At 43.8% G+C, this 18,738-nt stretch overlaps 1 protein-coding gene across 4 annotated transcripts in view; it reads right to left on the bottom strand.

Moving 5' to 3' along the window:
• The window catches only part of SEMA6A (semaphorin 6A), a 113,602-nt gene extending 95,099 nt beyond the window's left edge, over positions 1 to 18,503 (bottom strand). For 2 of the 4 annotated variants that reach the window (XM_042829438.1, XM_042829441.1), the window contains exon 1: positions 18,001 to 18,503. The gene's annotated coding sequence lies outside the window, so the exon portion shown is untranslated. The other 2 variants (XM_042829439.1, XM_042829440.1) reach the window with 2 other exon arrangements.
• Between the last annotated feature and the right edge of the window lie 235 nt (positions 18,504 to 18,738).

The following is an 18,738-nucleotide window of genomic DNA, read 5'->3' as shown; positions in this document are numbered from 1 at the left end:
AAAGAGCCAGAGTAGCAATAGAGATTTTTTTTCATTCAATCTGCATAAAACATCCTCAAGAAACCCTTTCGTCCACCAGCAGACCAAGGCCCACATCCCAAACTGTCCAGTCCACCACAGTATTGGCATGACCAGAACATGAAGTCCACCTTCTGGGCTATCCACATCAACAACCATTCAGACAAGAGCCATGAACAGAAGCACTGCTGAATGCTTGTGGCATTTCATGTTTAAACTAGCTTCTGACTGTACAAATTTTTACACGCTTTCATGAAGATCTACAATACTCTAGCAAAATAGCATCTGTCAACAGAGGTGGATAGAAAGGGGAAGAAAGGAAAAAACAGTAGCTACCTAAAAGTTCTAAGTCTCAACATGGCTCAGCCTAGATTCTGTAGGTGTATTAATGCTTTCCATTCTCATACCTCTGAGTCACGTAACAAGGAGAGAAGCAGTCTGCTTCCATTCAGAGGCATTAAAATCTCCTTCTCTGAGCACTGCAAAGTACAGATGCTTGATAAAAGAGCAATATGCACACACAAATCACCTGGCCACCAGCCCTCAATTCTACCAGGTGACAGAGTATCTTTTAAACTTGTTCCCTCCCTTAGAAAAAAGAAAACAACCAACAAAACAAGTTTTCCCCTGGTAAACGTGCATTTGAGTACGAAGTTCTTAATTTGCTTCTTTAAAAAGCCACCTCCCTGGCTTAACTGCTTAGATTTTGATTTTTGTTGCTTTATTTTTTTTTTTTTTTATTTTATTTTTTGCCCCTATGAGAAAATGGCAGCTGCCTGCAGCTGTTGAGGACAAAATAGTTAAAGTAACCTCAAGGGAGAATTGAGGAACAAAGTGTAAGTAAGGTGGCTATTTAACTTGTGATTGCCAGTCATCATGGATGTCTCCAGATGCCACACCTGGCATACACAAAAGCAGTAAGAAATGTCACAAAAGGACTTCCTCACTTTTTATTTTTTTTTTTTCCTTTCTGATTAGTAAATTCGGTCTTCGTTCAGCTTTACTTTTTAAACGTATATTGCATTATTTGGCTTGGATGGAACAAAAGAGCACTTTAAAGTGTTGATTTCAGTGTTTTATTTCAGTGTTGATAATGTATAACACAAACTCAGCAATTGCTTACCAAACCTCTTCCCTCAGGACCACCCTGAAAATCTAAACAAGTCAAAAGGCCCACACTGAAAACCAAATATCAAAGGCACTGCCAACTTTGTATTTTATTTAATTAGAAGTCAAGCTCATTAGCAGAGCTGCACGGCAGCATACCGTGCCTGCAGCCCTTGCTCATGTCAGGAATTGCACTGAAGGAGGCCGCAGTCGCACATGCCAAAAGCTGCTTGGGGGAGCTGGGAGTGGGGAGACCTGTCCTCCTAACCCAGCTGGAATGCTGCAGTGCGCTGCCCCAGCAAGTGAGATTTGGCACCTCTGGGCAAAAACCAAGCTGCAGAAACCACAGCACAGAGGACATCCCCACTCCTTGAACTAGGGCTGCCTCCTGCAAGCCTCAGTGCCCAAAAGTTGCCTTCTTCCACAGGGCACCGTGCTGGGAGTAAGCCAGCTGAGCTGCGAGCCAAACCCCACCACCAACAGAAAATACGTGTGAAGTATGAGATGTGGTTTAACTTACAATGCAGCAACGGCAGCTTGGTTCAAACAGCCTGACACCCAGCAACATCATTAACAAGTAAGCTAGATCATAGCATGTTTGCAACACACAGCAAGCAACACTGTTCCCATGTTCCCTGAACCATAGAAACTATCTGAACTAAAGACAGCTCTTTGCAGCCTATCCAAGTACAAGCACATACATCTGATTAATAACAGGACACTTGGGCAAATTTTAGCTTAAAATAAGAACAAAATTTTCACTTAAAATAATTTGAGGACTCCTTCAGCACTTTTCTTTTGGGGAAAAAATCCCCAACAAACTTTAGGGGGGGAGGGGCTTGAGGAGGCACAGCTGTTGCAAATCAAATTTATTTTAAAGATAATCTGAAACAGCATGTTTGTGAAAGCTCACAATCACAGCAGAATTAAATCATTTTTACAAAGCATTTATTTGAAGAAGTTCTGTACACAAACTTTGGATACGGCAGAGAGTATCAAACCTCATGGTTGAGGTTTGGTTTCATTCCTAGAAACAGCTATAAAAATTTTTTTGTTCACTTGCACAAGGGTGCATTATTTATGCTCGGTTTTAGTTTTAAGACCTGTGACAAATACCAGATCGCTCACGTCCACCACAAGGCAGGCAGGCAGCCATGCAGACTGCCCTGCTACTGCTGGCACACAGCACTCCTGGCTGCCTCCAGAGGTGTTTCTGCTGCAGTCTTCCAGGACCTGGGCTGGAGAACAGGCTTTGGATTGCACTCATCTGGGCATGTAAGGGCTTAGGGTGTTATGCCTTGAAGTGATGATGCTGGCCACGATGCCCTTACCTCACCACCAAGCACAACCCCACGCTTGTCATCTGCTCTAAGACAAGCCCTGCTCACTGCAGCAAGAAGCTCAAGTCTATCAGAAATAGCAAATAGTGCTTGGGACCTGCTGTCTTCAGAGACACCAGCTTCAAAACATAGGATATGTTTTTAAAAAAGGCATAGCACATCCAAATGTCACTTTTAGGGAGTTTAACCTTTGTGCTGACCTAGGCTTCTGCCTCCCTGCTGAGGCTGCTGACTGTTTTTTTCCCTAACAGTGCCAGGTGCAGCACTTTTTTTTTTTAAAGAAGTTTTATTAGTTCAGTGGAAACTGGATGGAAGCCATAAATTTGTTTCACACAGCTGACCAGCCAGCTGCACAGGGTGATGCCAGTGCCCTTCCCACAAGGCTGTTGCTGCCTAACCTCAACATTGGCCCAGCAGCAAGAAAACCACACAGCCCTTCAGATACTCCCCTCAAAACACACATATTGCAAAGCCTCCTTCTGCCTCTTTACTAATTATAATTGCTGTGTACCAGTCTCTGCCTCACAGAGGTGCCCATCACTAGACAGGCTTGGCAATGATGGAAACCCTTTTTCTTTTCTCTACCACCAGTCTGAGGCAGAAGTCATAAGATTTTCCAGCGCAAGGAATGGGCATGGGGACACAGGAGAGTCCCCTCTGGGCTTTATCCTCATCACCTACCAAACTCTACATGAAAGAACAAGAAATTGGGCAGAGGGACAAACAGTGCCCCTTTCATCTCTGCTGTGCCATCCACTTTTTCTCAGTCTTAGCTTTGCATGTACTCTTAACAGAGACTCTTATCACAAAGGAATCACTCCACTGCAAACTGCTGGTTGGTCATGAAGGAAAGCTTTTACACCCTTCTCCTCTTCTTCGCCAACCCTATCCTGCAACTTTTCCCTTGGACTCTCAGTTTCCAGAAATCTCTTCCTTCATTAAAGTATTTTGAGTGAAGCTTGAGCCCAAAAAATATGGTCAGGATAGTAATACCTCGACCACCTTTGCTGTTTTGCTGTGGAAGAAAGAAAGAAATCAATTTTCTGGAAATTATTCATAGCTTTCTTGCAGTTTTTCCCGCAAGCTTTCAGAGCAGGCATTAACTCAACATACAAATTTTTCCAAGCATTATTAACACTTCAAAGACACCACAAATATTGATGCGGATAAATTCTGTACTATTTATTCTCCTCCAACACATCCTTCAGCAGGACAACACAGCTTCCCCTCCTTTAGCCTGCTAAGTAAATGCAGAGAACAGCAGTGACTTCTAGCAGATTTAATTTAAAGTGATAAAACGTAAGGATTTTCCTGCAGGTCAGGGAAACATCTTGTCCTTAGTTTTCCATTTAGCCTTACTTGATCAGAAAAATATTTAATATTTTTGTATCTTAAACTATTATACAAAGGTATGAGGAGTTCAAAGAAGAGAATGATAATAGTGACTTCAAGATTGTTTTTTAAGCCATAGCCAAACTCAATGTCTGTGTTTCACACCCACTGTTGTCAGTGGAAGTACTGCATATGCTCCCACGAAATTACAGGTTCCAGCACAAGTGTGCTACATTTTGTGGAGTGTCCCATCTCTTTCTTAAAAAAGTAACGCCTAGTTAGAATTAATCCCCTTGTCACTCAGTGGCTCCTCTGTTTCTTCTAAACGCCATAGTTACAGAAACCACCTTTTCTTATTCTCTGAATCTGTGAGCCTTTCTCACCTTGTCCTGGTCCCACAAAAAACCCAGTGTCCCTTCCAGCACACATTCTCCCTATTTCACAAGCTATCCAGTATCTATTGAGATGAGCTTGGGACAGATGCCAACAAAATCTATGGTGCATAGTGGGAAAAACTGGTCGCTTTCAGTCTTCTTAAAGAAGTGAGACCTAGTCAGATGAGACCAAACAGCCAGGAGCCTTCTTTATGCACACATTCCCTTTTCTCCTATACCCTACGCCAGCTGCTTGACAACAGCTTTCTACCTAAGGCTTTGTCTGAAATGACTGCAGGCTTGCAGATCTACTACTGAAACACAGATTGAAGTCAAGAAGAGGTGTGAATGTGGCTCAGAAGCAAGAAGTTTTCTCTATATCATCTGTCCATGCAGCAGTGTAGCATGTGGATGCTAATACAACAGCTTTCCTAGCCGATCTTCCACCATGGGCAACAGAATTCTGCAATTGCTGGAGCAGCGCCCAGGAGATTGTATCAGGCAAAGCAGATTCAGCAGAGGCACGAGGATAAAGACAGAAGGCAAGTCAACAGCCCCCAAATCAGCATGAGCGTAGGCAACTTGACAGTCAGCTGTACCCTTCTGCTGATTTCTATGTACGTGTAGATCTCAGAGATCAGCAGGAGTGGGAGCAGAATTACTTCAAAACACGCAGAACTCCCTCTGTGGATGTTCTGCTTTGAAGTCGAACAAAACAAAGCAAAACACAACAAAAAATCTCATTCCCTCCAAGTTCTAATTGTTAAGACTTGAACGCTTGGGATTGAGTCCATAATGACAGAAGTCACTGCAAGATGGCTAGAAATCCCTTCTGCAACGTGCATTCTACCTGCTCTGGATCCACAACACGACTATTTTTTAAGATGAAAGCTGAAAGATGCAGTGTCTCAGCAATACACAAATGAAAGAGCTCGAAGCAAGCACTGAACTCACACTGGAACTGACCTGAGGTAAATTCCAAATGTGCATCTTCTCTCAAGAAGTTAAAAAATTGATCGGAAAATTTAAATAGCCTTAGATAAGTTTGGTCCACATATTTCTATTTGATCCCTAAAAATAAAGAATTACATGAATTACTACTTCTTTTAAACACTGCCACAGCATGAAGTTCCTACAGTTTGCTCTTCATCTTGCAAAGACTTTTTATACATTTCTAAGTTCTGGAGGCTCTTTAAACATGAGAGTATATAAAGACACTTTTAAACAGCATAAAATACACTTCACACGAGTAAGGGGAAGTGCGAGGACTAGTGCCAGAAACTATTTAACAGCTTGGAGCAAATTCTACCCTCTTGTTTGAGCGGGAGAAAGAAAAAATACAGCTCGAAGGAGAGAAAATCTCTTTCCATCTTTCTTTCTCTAAAAACTACAGCTAATCTGTCTTAGCATGACCTGTGCTTTCAGCAACCTTTCCCTGTGGCTGTTAAAAAGCCAAGCAGGAGGAGGACAAGGTAGAGCAGGTGAATGTTAAGCTGGGACAATGTTTTGCTAATATTCTCAGTCATGGTTTCCGCTCAGCACAAATTGTATTATTTTACATTCAACTGGTTGCACTTGTATAGTTTGATTCTCTTAGCAGTCCTATAGATATGACCAGAACAGTGCAACCACTGAAACTAAATATGAATTTATGTTCTGTAAAAGCAGGGCTAAGACACGAAAAACATGAAAGAACCTTGTTAGCATCTCCCTGTGTAGGCAGCATGCCTTGCTTTAATCAAATGCATTATGGCCCTTACCCACTGATACAAAATGACTCTTAGGGCTTTTCTGTACACCAGTTCGGATAATCCACTTTCAAACACCTCTGTCTCTGCATAAGAAAGCTGTACAGCTTCTTATGCTGTAAAAAGCAAGAGAAAATAGCACAAAAAACCAGTGCCTTTGAAGAGTGTGGCTTGTGTCCATCATTTCCTGTTATTGCTCAATGTTTTTCACTACGCCAGTCATCATCTGGATGCCTGAAGTGTCTGCACTGAGATTTTAAAACACAAGAGGGCAGGGTACATGCAAAGGAAAAAGCAGAGTGCAGTCCTCCTATTAGTTTTCACAATGAAACAGCACAGCTGAACAAGCTGCAAGAAAGCTTTAAAAGACGAGCATTGCCCTCTTTCAGCACAAAAGCATGTGACCAAGCCCAGATTCTGTTTCTTCAGACTGTGTGCTATTAGTTAGCTTTGCCCCTGGATTTAGAAACAGTGTCAAAAGGTGAAAGGCGTTTTTCTCTTGAAGACTGAAGCAATTTCTAAGGCCACTGTGCAACAGCAAGGACAGTTTTTCAGTATTTCAAACATATAATCTAAGGAAAACACGGCTAAGTAAATGCCACATGCTGCAATCCGTAAGACCCATCCTTCTTTGAGTAAATGGATTTTTGTTCCATCTTACACAAGAATGTATTCTTTTAAATGCAGACAGTTGTTACAGTAGGCTAACACAAGCAGTTGTCTGGGAAGCACAGCTGTGGAGCAGTAGGACAGCCTGGCGACTGCGAGGCTCTCCTCTTCCAAAAAAATCTCCTGCAGCAGATTCTATAAAGCTACAATATAGGTGCCAATACATAGCAGAACAACACCTTATTGATATTTTGATATTAACGTGAACATGAGTCCACTTTACCCCCACCCAAGATTTTAAACTTCAGAAATTAACAGCAGCTGCTGAAGTCAGCAGGAGTTATGCCACTATTAGGATGAGTTAGAGCACAGCCTTTCTAGACAAGCTCCATGCCTAGTGAAATAAATACAGACAGTGTCTGAAGCAAAACTGTACCCTCATTCTCCTGTGTGATGCAGACAGCTTAAAAGTTATGTCCTCCTAAAACGTATTTTGTGCCTCGGCCCAACCTCTCTACACTTTCTTACGTAAGTAATGCAGTTGGTTCTGATGACAAACATAAAGCTTACAGGAGGAATCTACTCAGATTTTAGGAGCATGGCACAAAGGAGGAGATCAGGATTAGTCCTCCTAACAAAACCCCAAAGGTGCTTTTTTAGAATGCAGATTCTGAAAAAGTTCTTCAAGTTCTTTCATTGTGACAACAGTGGATTCACTCATCTGTTTTAAATAAAGCTTGATTGCTGAACTTCTATGGGAGAAAAGGATCTAAAGGACTGATTTGCTATTGAAGGTAAATGAATGCAAGCATTCTTACAGACCTCATTACCTCTCACTGCGACATTAAACAGCCCACATCTTCCATCCTTCTGCACACCACCAGCACTTATTGCAGCAATGTGTTACCAGAAAGGCCAAGCTGAGCTGCTTCTCTCACATGGAGCACTGGAGGTGGGAGTGAATGGTGATTTTGGCACATGATGTCACTTCCAGGATTTTGGCTACAGGAGAGAGCTTACGACATCAACACAGATATGCACAAATGAAAACCTCCAAAAAGTGAGCTGGGAAAAAAAAAAAAAAAAAACAACAAAACCCAAACAGACAAAAAGTGGTGCTCGCAGTACAAGAAAGACATGGAACTTTTGGAGTGGGTCCAGAGGAGGCACTGAGATGAGCAGAGGGCTGGAGCAGCTCTGCTGTGAGGAAAGGTTGAGGGAACTGGGCTTGTTCAGCTTGGAGAAGACGAGGCTGCAGGGAGACCTCAGTGTGGCCTTCCAGTACTTGAAGGGAGCATATAAGCAAGAAGGGGAATGGCTGTTTGTGAGGGTGGATGGTGATAGGACAGGGGGGAATGGTTTTAAACTGAGACAGGGGAGGTTTAGGTTGGATATTAGGAGGAAGTTTTTCCCCCAGAGGGTGGTGAGGCACTGGCACAGGTTGCCCAAGGAGGCTGTGGATGCCCCATCCCTGCAGGCATTCAAGGCCAGGCTGGATGTGGCTCTGGGCAGCCTGGGCTGCTGGTTGGCGACCTGCACACAGCAGGGGGTTGGGACTCGATGGTCATTGAGGTCCTTTTCAACCCAGGCCATTCTGTGATTCATTCTATGATCCTATGAAAAGGAAATAAAACGTGTGCATCAGGGAACTGACTGCAATAGACAATGTTTTTTAATTGTAGAGTTTTTATTTTTCCTCTGTAGATGCTTTAATACTGTTGTATAACACACTCAGAAAAACATCCTGACAAATCAAAACTGCATTATTCTCACAGTCACCAGCCTTCACCTCGCCTTCAGGCTATTAGACCCAGGTTGGCTATATATGCCTTTTGGACTACTCATACTGTTGAACAGGAACAGGATTTATTTTATTTATTTTTAATCTTGGGAAAGGAAGCGTTCTGGCAGTATCTCTAGTCTTAGGCTTAGAACAGGATAAAGCAAAAAAGACGACACCACCCTGCAATACACACGTCTCGTGACGGAATTAATCAGCCTATCTGAACATGCTGAACTTCCCTACAACAAAATTAAAAGGAAACACCTTGCAGATAAAAATGAAAAAAGTATAGTGGCGCATGCAAAAAATCTTTCCTCTTCCCACGACGGCTCTTTAAGGATTCAGTTCTTGAGTTCTTTGTAAAGAAAGACATATTACTACTCCAATTCAACAGTAATTTTACCAGGTGAGACAAAAAGCACCCCAAAGAAGCATTAGAGAAATGTTTGTCCTCTTTCTTCTTTGTAAAAACCGAAACTATTCTCCTCCAAGTAGAAAATGTTATGCCTGAAATGTTTCTATAACAGAGTACCTTACTGGTTGGACACAGTTCTTAGAATCATGTTATATAATCACCTCCCTATAACAGATGACAGTGAATTTTGAAAATCATTTTTTAACTTGGGCCATTTCTCACTTTTTGTTGAGGTCATAAAAATCACAGAATGACCTGAGTTGAAAAGGACCACAATGATCACCTAGTTTCAACCCCACTGCCAGCCTCCAGACCAGGCTGCCCAGATCAGTAAGTTGCAACTGGCAAAAGCTGAGTGCTTGTAATTAACAAGCACAAATTATTCAGAAGTAGAATGAGTTAATCCCTACTGGAAGTTTATACACATAGCATCAAATCCTGTTCATATAAAAAAAAAATTCAGAAGTTGATTTTGATACATTATGAACTTCTTTTATTAGAGAGCTATGATGACAAGCCATTACTACAAAAACTAATACCCAAGGTCCAAGGTAGCAGTTAAACAGCCCGTGTTCCACTCTGTATAATAAAAAAGGCATTCTGAATCAAACACCAGGCAGCATTTAGCCATGCTCCTGGAATTCAGTACTGCTAAAGACATGATTGTGTAGGACTCAACCTGTGCACTGCCTCCAGATGATGGGCACTGGGCAGTCAGTGGCTGTGCTGTGGAGGACTTTCCCTCCATCTTCTCCCTGCACTACTATCCCAGTCAAATCAAGCCTCAGTCTTTCAGAAATACTCAGGCACTGAGATGCGACTCTATACATGCAAGATTTCCAGAACAGACTCCAAAAAAAAAAATTGCTAAAAAAGGACACAAATATAACACTTTTCCAGTAATAATCATCTTATTTCTTTGATGGGATCAGCACTCTGATGCTTGAAGATGTTAAACAACTGAGGCCAACCATAAATAAAACTGACAGGGCTAAGCTGGCCTGTGAGTAGACTAAGGATTTGCTGCTGAGGCAGTAGAATTTCTTCCTTACTCTCTTACAGGCATAAGAGTGAGCCTCTACACTGAGAACACAATTACTTACCATTCACATATCAATATTTCAGGGGCAAAAAAATAAACAAGCAATATACTCAGAGGATGGTGAGGCACTGGCACAGGTTGCCCAAGGAGGCTGTGGATGCCCCATCCCTGCAGGCATTCAGGGCCAGGCTGGATGTGGCTCTGGGCAGCCTGGGCTGCTGGTTGGCGACCTGCACACAGCAGGGGTTGGAACTGGATGAGCGCTGTGCTCCTGTGCAACCCAGGCCATTCTGTGATTCTATGAAAAATCTTTAATGTTAATAAGCATTCAGTGGTACATTACAGATCCGCTTAAATTCATTTTTATACAGATTGATCCTATGCCTAATCCGAAACTAGCTGATGTGTAATAAACTCTTAGGAAAAGAGGATAAAAAAAAAAAAAAATCCCAACAATTGCATTTGTACCTCTACAGCTTTTGACCTCAATGTTTCTCAGTACTCAGAATTTTCTAGACAGTCACAAGCTCCCTTCCAAATGCAACTACAAAATGCCCAGGGCACATCATTTTGCCCTATCAGACTGTCAGTCTGCTAGATACATATCCATTTCAGGTTTAACAGGAAAAAATGTGGGATTCATTTTGTGTAAAATATGCATACACAACACAGTATGCAAAAGCCAGACTGCAAAAGAGAAACTACGTGAGAGTTCAAAGCTGGAAATACAGATTTTCTGTACATCCACCACCACACAAACTTTATCATCATTAAAATTCATGCAGAAGTTTTGGACTTCAAAGTTGCTCAGCTGGTAGGAGTCCTGAGGGTGGATTACAAATAATAGGCACATGTTCTCAATCTGCTTGTTGATCTCACTTGAAAAATTGACAAGACTGGGTAGTAAAGTCCCAGAATGAAGCTTTAAAACTTCTCTTTGAAGGGTAACTAACCATTTGAAAGTTTTTAAAGTGGCTAATTTTCAAGATTAGTTCAAATTATACTGTATTCTTTCACTTAAACTGCACAGCTAATTTCAAAAATGATTCTTTGATGAGAAATTTTAAGGCTTTTCTTGTGAACAGAAAATATCTATCAAGCTTATCTGTGCAAGAACCAAATAGTTTCATTAAAACTAGAGGGAAATCACTTAATGCTGGAGACATTATTCTGTAAAATGGAACAGAAATGGATTTGAGATATCTACTCACACATGTGCCTTGTGGAGGTGATGATTTTCTTTTTTTTTTTTTCTTTTTTCTTTTTTTTCCCCCTCAATGGGAAAAGAAAAAGGTCTCTGATTTCCTTGTGAAAAATGTTTGCGTTTTCATACTATCTGCAGCCAACCACAACTGCTAACAATTAGCACAGGATGAAAAGTCAGGGGCTTCCAGCTACTTTCTTGCTAGATTAATTCTTGCTATTTACTACTTTACCACTTTTCTCATTTGTCAGAAAAGCCACTCTCAACTACTAACAGCTCTGCGTCTCTGAAAATATGCGTGTTTCAGTGCTGAATTTGTAGACAGATACCGAAACATAATTAAAAAAGTACAGCCAATGTCAACACAGAGCTGAAAGAACACCAGCTCTGACAGATTATTTCCCCTTTGCTACTTCGTAAGCTAACAAAAGCGCGCTCGTTGTCATTTTATTAAATTTAAGGTAACAATGGAAACAATACACATTAACTCAGTCTCAAACATGATGTCATGTTTTATGAAGACAGGTCAAGAGAAAATGTAGAACAAATTACCTTCATTGCTTAAGAAACCCTAAATCCCTTAATTTACCCAGCCTTTTGTCAGCAGAACTAATCAAAAGCCTTTCTTGCTCTCACAGGGCATAAAGGTAGTCATTAAGTCTCTGAAGTGCACGGTTTTACCAGCAAGACAAAACAGAAAGCAAATCTTGGGAGTAAGTATCAGCTGGATGTTCACATAACAAGGTCCAGGGAGACATATCCAGAAGTTTCCTCTTTTAATCCAGCTCTGAATAATGCTGGATGCTGTTCTCTGTTCCTTCAGAGCTCTACCACTGCCAAAATAACTGCAAGGCTTGCAAGTCCAAGTATATCTCAAGCCTTTCCCAAGGCACCCCAACACTATCTGAGGCACTGAAACTATGGCAACCGAATAAAAAAGCAGCTTCCATGATTAATAGATGAAGATCCCAGAGACAGTGCCTCGCTAGGCCATATTTCAGGAATGCGAAAGGAATTAGCATAAAATCCATCACATTCTACCAGTAAAAAGTAGATTTCAAAAGGCATCAACAAAACCACACTATTTTTCTTCTAAGAGAAAATATTCGACGGAACTACAAACTGTTCAAATTCTCATTAACATCTCAATGAAATGCTGCCCCAAGTGCAAGCAATGGATAAACGTCCACCAGCAACAGTGAAGGAACCAACACAGCACATTTCCAGTCAGCCTGTCAAAGCTGCACATAAAAATGCTCAACGTATAGAATGTATAGAACACCTGAGGGAAGGTGAGCAGACGGAGATCAAGTAGAAATAACGTTTGCTGCAGATGGGCATATATTTGGACATAGTTCTTCTCATTGTGTTGAGGATTCATATAAGAGCATACTTTTTCCATCTGCTGAACCAAAACCCCCTTGTGCATCTGTTACGTTATCTACACATTTTCATTACTAGAAGGCCCCATGAGTCTGTCAGGGTCATGGCAAAATTGATGAGAGGTTAGGAATACCTTTTTCAGAAGCAGACAATCAAACTCCCACTATTATCTCCAGAAAAAAAAAAAAAAGAAAAAAGAAAAAAAAAATCACTCTCACACTCCCCATCTACTAGATGGCTCAGATTGAGGTGAAATGATGTAATAAGAACATTACTTATTTCCAATTGCAACATTAAGTTTCCACAAAAGGCTACAGAGAAGTAGAGAAATATGTTTTTTGCCCTTATCACTAAGGGTACGACCATGCAGCCAAGGCATGGCTTCACCCAGGAGGCGAAGGAGACAAGGAGCAAAAGGCTTCCCAATGGGGAGACAGCGCACACACAGTGCTGGGTACCTGCCCTGGAGGTGCTTCCCTTCAGTATGCCAGGAATGGTGTAAAAAAAAAAACAAAAAAAAACAAACCAAAAAAGAAACAAAAACCTTCTGTGTGAAGTTCCTCATTAGCAGTTCGCAGTGGTTTAAAAAAAAAAAAAGCATGGGGTAGTCCACAACATACGAATTTCAAGGAATTTCAAGAATCTGTTATAAGCATTGTATACATAAATGCCTATTATTAACAATACTTTTAAAGAAAAGGTCATCACAGAATGCAGCAAATTACCATATGTCTTCACTCCAGAGACACAGCAACTGGCAGTTCTGCTAATAGCTGGTTTATCTTCTTCATCTTACATCTCCATTTCAGCCAATGCAGAAACACTTTGGGGACTGGGGGAAGAATCTTTCCAGACAGAAATGGCTCTGTATTTGCAGAGTATAACACACCCCATCTTCTTACTGGTAAATAACTACAGTTCCACACTGGCTAACAGTTAACTATCAGTATTTCGGCAGTGAATCATGACATAATTCATGGTGGTTTTTCTTACCGATTTTCTTCTTTATTTTTAGAAGCTATTTTGTAAAAGGTGACATCTGCTTTTCTTTCTTTTTATCTACAGTGGACCTAAACTTTAAATTCCCCAGGACATAAATCATGCAGCTTCATTTATGTTCTTCTGGCTCACGAAAGCTGAGAATATGATAAATTTATGAGGTGTGGCATAGAGCTCCAATCCCCTTTTTTATTTCTTGTGCCCCCACCATTAACTCGTAGCCTTAATGAGTCTGAAGTGACAAAAATAGCAAATGCAGCCATGGATGTCTTTTAATAAACCATTTCCACAACTTTCTGAATATCTTGATGTTTTAGGATATTCTATTTCTTTCTTTTTTCCAGATCCCATATCACTATGAATTTTTAATCTTTTCCTATCCAGTTGCTAAAATAAGAGTGGCAGGTGGACACCTTGGGAACTCCTGAGGACATGCAGGACATGCAATATGTATAATTACAACACAGTAGGTGGCACTCTTCCCTTTAAATCTAAAGCAGTGCCTGAGCCGTGCTGCCATACTTGTCGTGATCCAAACTCAAAGACTCATTTCCTGAGACCAGTTAAATAACCCTTAATGCTGTATAAACATCAACATCCAGCTATTTCCATGGCTTCACTCGTTCAGAAGATAGCACACAGAGGAAATAAAGACCCTGGGCTTTCAGTTAGCACTTAAACCGGGACGAGCACTTCTGCCTTTGCAGACCCTGTCCAAGCTGTTCCTTGTTCAACAGACAGACGCATCAGCTTCAAAATGAACACATTCATACATAGAGGTTTTATATTCAGGCTTGGGTTTTCTTCCAGCTGCTTATTTTTGCCACTAAACCGTGATTCTGGTTGCTTCATGATGCAGGAACTGACACAGCTGCTGGCTGTCTCTTATTACCTACCACCCTACTCCTCACCCACCTCAGGGTGGTCTGATGCACACAATTAATGGTGCAGAAGAAAAGCATTGCTTACTCCTCTCTTTTTTTTTTTTTCTCTCCTGTTTCCCTGCCCAGGCAAGGCTTGCCACAGTCTGCTGTAGGTCTGTGTTGGATGCTGCTTGCTCCAAAAGACATGGACCAAAGTCCTGAAGGTTGACCCATAGCAAAGGGAATCAGATCATAGTTTCAGGTCCTCACCAAGCATAGATTGCCACCAGAAAGCAGGGGGAAGCACACAACGGAAGAGTGCCCTATTTGAATAATATTTCAGCAAGTGCCTTTAATTTCATCCAATTACTCCAACAAGCAGAACAGAGCTGGGCAAGCAAGACTGGAAAGGGCAAGGGCTAAAGATTTACCTCCTTAATAAATTAATAGTAGGAGGTAAAATAGTGCAGTATCTGTATCAAATGAAGATAGTGAAAACTTCTGATCTAGTGTAGTTCAACTTTACTCTAGTATATGCTGTGCCTAACAGAATAGAATTTGGTTTAGCAGAATTTACCCCGTTGCTTCTTTTCAGCACTCTGGTATAGTGCATGGCAATCAGATACAAAGCATTTGACCGGGAAGTGCCACAATGCGTCCTTGCAAACAAGTTGGATGCAAGACATATATTAGCTCAGGTCAATTTAATCCAAAAACATTTCATGTCTCTCCTGCTGCAAACCATGTGAACTCTTTTCATGCGTATTTATGTATGGCTCTTCAAAACAAGATGACAAGTTTCCCCTTCCCTTCACAAAACACTCACAAGCAAGTTCACAATAACCTACTTCCTTTTTAATGCAAACAGTTCCATTCTGGATTTAACACAGGTCATTAATCTGATCTTTCTGCTTTTCTTTTTCTTTCCCCCCCCCCACCAAAAAAAAAAAAAAAGAGCAAGGACAACTCCTTCTCCCAAACCCGACCCACCTCCTTCCTCACTCTGACTGGCATTAAGTGCATGCCTTAATTTGCAAACATTACAAATGGACTATGGTTGGTACTTCCACCTTCGAGCAGCTGGAGATGTTAGATAACATATTGCTTGCAGACGTTAGAATCCAACTATTTTTTTTGTTCAAGAACGACAAGTTTATAAGGTTGGTTTTGCCACTGGAAGTCTGAATAACAGTTTTGATGTAGGCTAATTCAGAATACACAGAACATCTGTGACCGTATGATTCGTTTTCCTTTTAAGTACTCATCCATTCTTCAAGCACTTGATTCCCACTACAGGAAAAGCAAACACTGCAATTATACTTTATGGTATTAATTGCTATTTTAAAATTCATTTTGCATTCAGACAGAAGCTTCATCTGGGCATTCCACTCCTGAGATAAACTTACTCAAAAGCCAGAGATTTTATTCAGTGAAGAGTGGAAGGGAATCAAGATAAACATTTTTATGCATAGGAAATTTTTGGGCTTTAAGAGAGATAGTGTGTTTTCTCTTTGCATTATATCTTCGGATAAGCTACTACATGAAAAACAGGATCCTTTCAGACAAAATTATACCCTAGACATTGAAATGTTCAGGCAACTGCACTTTTTTACTGACTCTATAGCATTTCCTTTCAAACACACATGCAGCAATTCCGTGAAGAAAAAGGTTTGCTGTACGAAACCCAATTTTCCTTGCAACACACTGAATCAGTCTCATTAAAAACAAACAAACAAACAGAAAACCCACAAAAGTTAACCAGAGCATGATCATTTCGCAGTCTGAGAACAAATGGCAAAGGAAGCCATGAACGTTACAGTGGCTGCATAAATCCTACTGTCAGAGAGCTGCCACAGACTTGTCAAAATCTCTACAAGTTCTGCGATAGATCCTCACTCTCCTGGACTTCCTCACGTTGATTTACCGAGCCAGAAAAGCTTGCTGACATGAGAACACTGAACTGCACATAAACAATGTTTGCAAAGACAGTGTAGCAAGAGGCATGATTTCCCCACTGTCTTCGAGGTTAGCTTAATACGAGTGCCACATGATACTGAATAAAAGTTAACTCAATCTACGACAATTAGTAAACCTCTGCACGCAGCCCTGTGGCAGAAAATGGTCGTGGAGATTCAGCTCTTTATTATTTACTACATCTACAGTCCATGTGTCCACCCCTTCGGAGGACCAAGTGCTCATCTTGCGAATCCTGGAATTCGCGTGCTTTGCCACGGACCACTTAAAGCCTTTGCTTTAGTCGAACAATTTCCCATCTGCAACAACCAAAGACGCGTGCTGCACAGACCTCGGTACACGAGCGCAGGTTTACAAACTTCCAAAGCAGCAATTTGCTCAGGAGAGGGGAAGGGGAGCAAATTTCCCTCCGACCAAGCGGTCACGGTTAGCAAAGACATAGCCGGCTGTCCGCGGAGCTCTGCCCGGCACTCACCCGGCTCAGGGCTGTCAGGACATCGTAGTGCCAGCGGACAGAACGACACCGCCGCCTCGGCGGTCCGCGCTCGCAACGCTCCCCCGCCTGCAGCCACCCCAGGAAGCGCCTCCCTCGGGCAGGAGGGGCCGAGCTGTCGCAGGTACTTTCTCCGGCTCGAAGACGAGCCAAACTTTCCGTCACCCTCCTCGGGAACGGCGGCAGGGCTCGGGGCAGTGCTGACCCCCTGCCTCGCCCCGGACGGGGGAGAGACGGGTTCCTAACGCCTCGCCCGCAGCTCCTACACGGGCTGGGCTGGGGGGAGCTAAACCGCCTTCTTCTCTTAAACAGCGGTACGAAGCTGCCCGCTGCCGGCCGCTCAGAGCCGCCTGCACGGGGCTCCCAGGACTCACGCCGGGCCAGCTCCGAGAGAGGCTGCGGCAGCTCCTTCGTGCCGGCTTGCCCTGCGCTTCCCCCTTAGAAAAACTTTATCCGCCGTTTCTCGGCTCCCCGAGGAGGAGAGCGAACGAAGGAGAGGCGGACAGAGCCCTCGCCCTGCCGAGAAGGGGGCGGGGAAGGGCTCTGCCTGGGACCCTCTCTTCTCCCCCCCGCGGCAGCCGGGCAGCCCGCAGCCCCTCTGCGGGGACGTAGGTCGGTGCGGCGGGGAGGGGAGCCCGCGGCCTCAGCCCACCCTCGCGAACAAAGCCGCTGTAGCAACCGGGAAACAGAAGTTTTCTCGGTTGCCGGCCTCTTCTTTCAGCCTTGAAAATTTAAAATAATAATAGTAATGCCAACAAACAAAAATCCGAATCCCGAAACACACCGCCAAGCCCACAAAACCAGAAGGTACCACCACAATCCCGCACTGGTGAGCGGAAACCGTGGGTTACGCCTCTGCACGGAGCTCCCGCACTGTGCCTGTAACAAAGACCCCGGCAGCTCATAGCCCCGCGCGGTGACCGCAGGCAGCGCGGATCCGGCCCCGCACGAAACCCCCCGCAGCTGAAGGCAGGGAGCGGAGCTGGGAGCCGGAGAAGGCGGACAGGAGCCCGAACACCGTGCATGCAAACGGTGCCGGTGGGCCGGGGAGCGCCGGCGCGTTCAGCAGCCTAGGGGTGGGGGAGAGGAAAAGAGGAAAAAAGGAAAAGAAAGACGAAACCACGAGATGCCTGGAAAGTGGCAAGGGCGAGCGCAACGCGTGAACTTGCGGGCGGCTCCTCGCCTAATGCCATCGGCGCTGCCGAGGCAGCCGCAGCCGCCGCCCGCCTTCCCCGCCGCTCTCGACCGGCCGGGCGAGGCGGGAGCCTTCCTTCCACGCAACCCAAAACATCGGATACGGACGGGGAGTACTGTACCTTTTCGGTGCATCTATCTGGGCAGCTAGGGACAGAACTAGCTGATGGTGTGTCCCATTTAGTAATCCATTTAAGGGGATCTCTCTGGGAAACTGGAGCCACTCTCTCCTTTGCAATCCTTTGTCATTACTACATATGTGCTTCCCAGGGGATGGAATATTTAATATTTCTACTTTCTGAATTGCAAGTGCAATTTGTTCATTTCCAATGACGGGCGAAAAGAGGGAACAGGAGTGCGGAAAAAAAAAAAAAAAAAAAAAAAAAAAAGAAAAAGAAAAAGAAAAAAAGCGTTCGCAACTCCTCTCCAAACCCAAATTCCACTACGACTCCACTCCAGTAAGTCCCCTTCAGCCGTGCCTCGGGAGGTAAGTCATTTCGGGGTCTTGTCCTGCTCCCTTTCTACCAAAAGTGTTCCCGGTGCGAAAGCTGCTCCAGGAAAACTCAGAGGCTGGCGGCGCTCGCCGTGCCGCGGCAAGAAGGCGCAGTCGCTGCTCGCCCCCAGGCTGCCGGGCATTGGACTGGAAGCCGCTCGCCCGCCGCCGCTACCCTGCCTCCGCCCGGCTCCCACTCCCAGCCCCTGGGACGCGGCTCCGGAGGCGGAGACAAAGCCCCGGACTGGATCGCACCGGGCGGCCGCGCCCCGCCCCGCCCCGCCCCGCGGGCACGTGCCCAGCCCTCCCGCCCCGCCGTGCCGCGGGCGGTGCCGCCGAAGGGGCGGCTGTGGTGCCGTGCCTCGCG

The sequence above is a fragment of the Centrocercus urophasianus genome, unplaced genomic scaffold (genome assembly GCF_019232065.1).
Source record: "Centrocercus urophasianus isolate 14NV4802_14NV808 unplaced genomic scaffold, USGS_Curo_1.0 seq_31, whole genome shotgun sequence".
Lineage (NCBI taxonomy): Eukaryota > Metazoa > Chordata > Aves > Galliformes > Phasianidae > Centrocercus > Centrocercus urophasianus.
The sequence above is the reverse complement of the archived record's forward strand: the minus strand, read 5'-3'. Positions and strand labels throughout refer to the sequence as shown.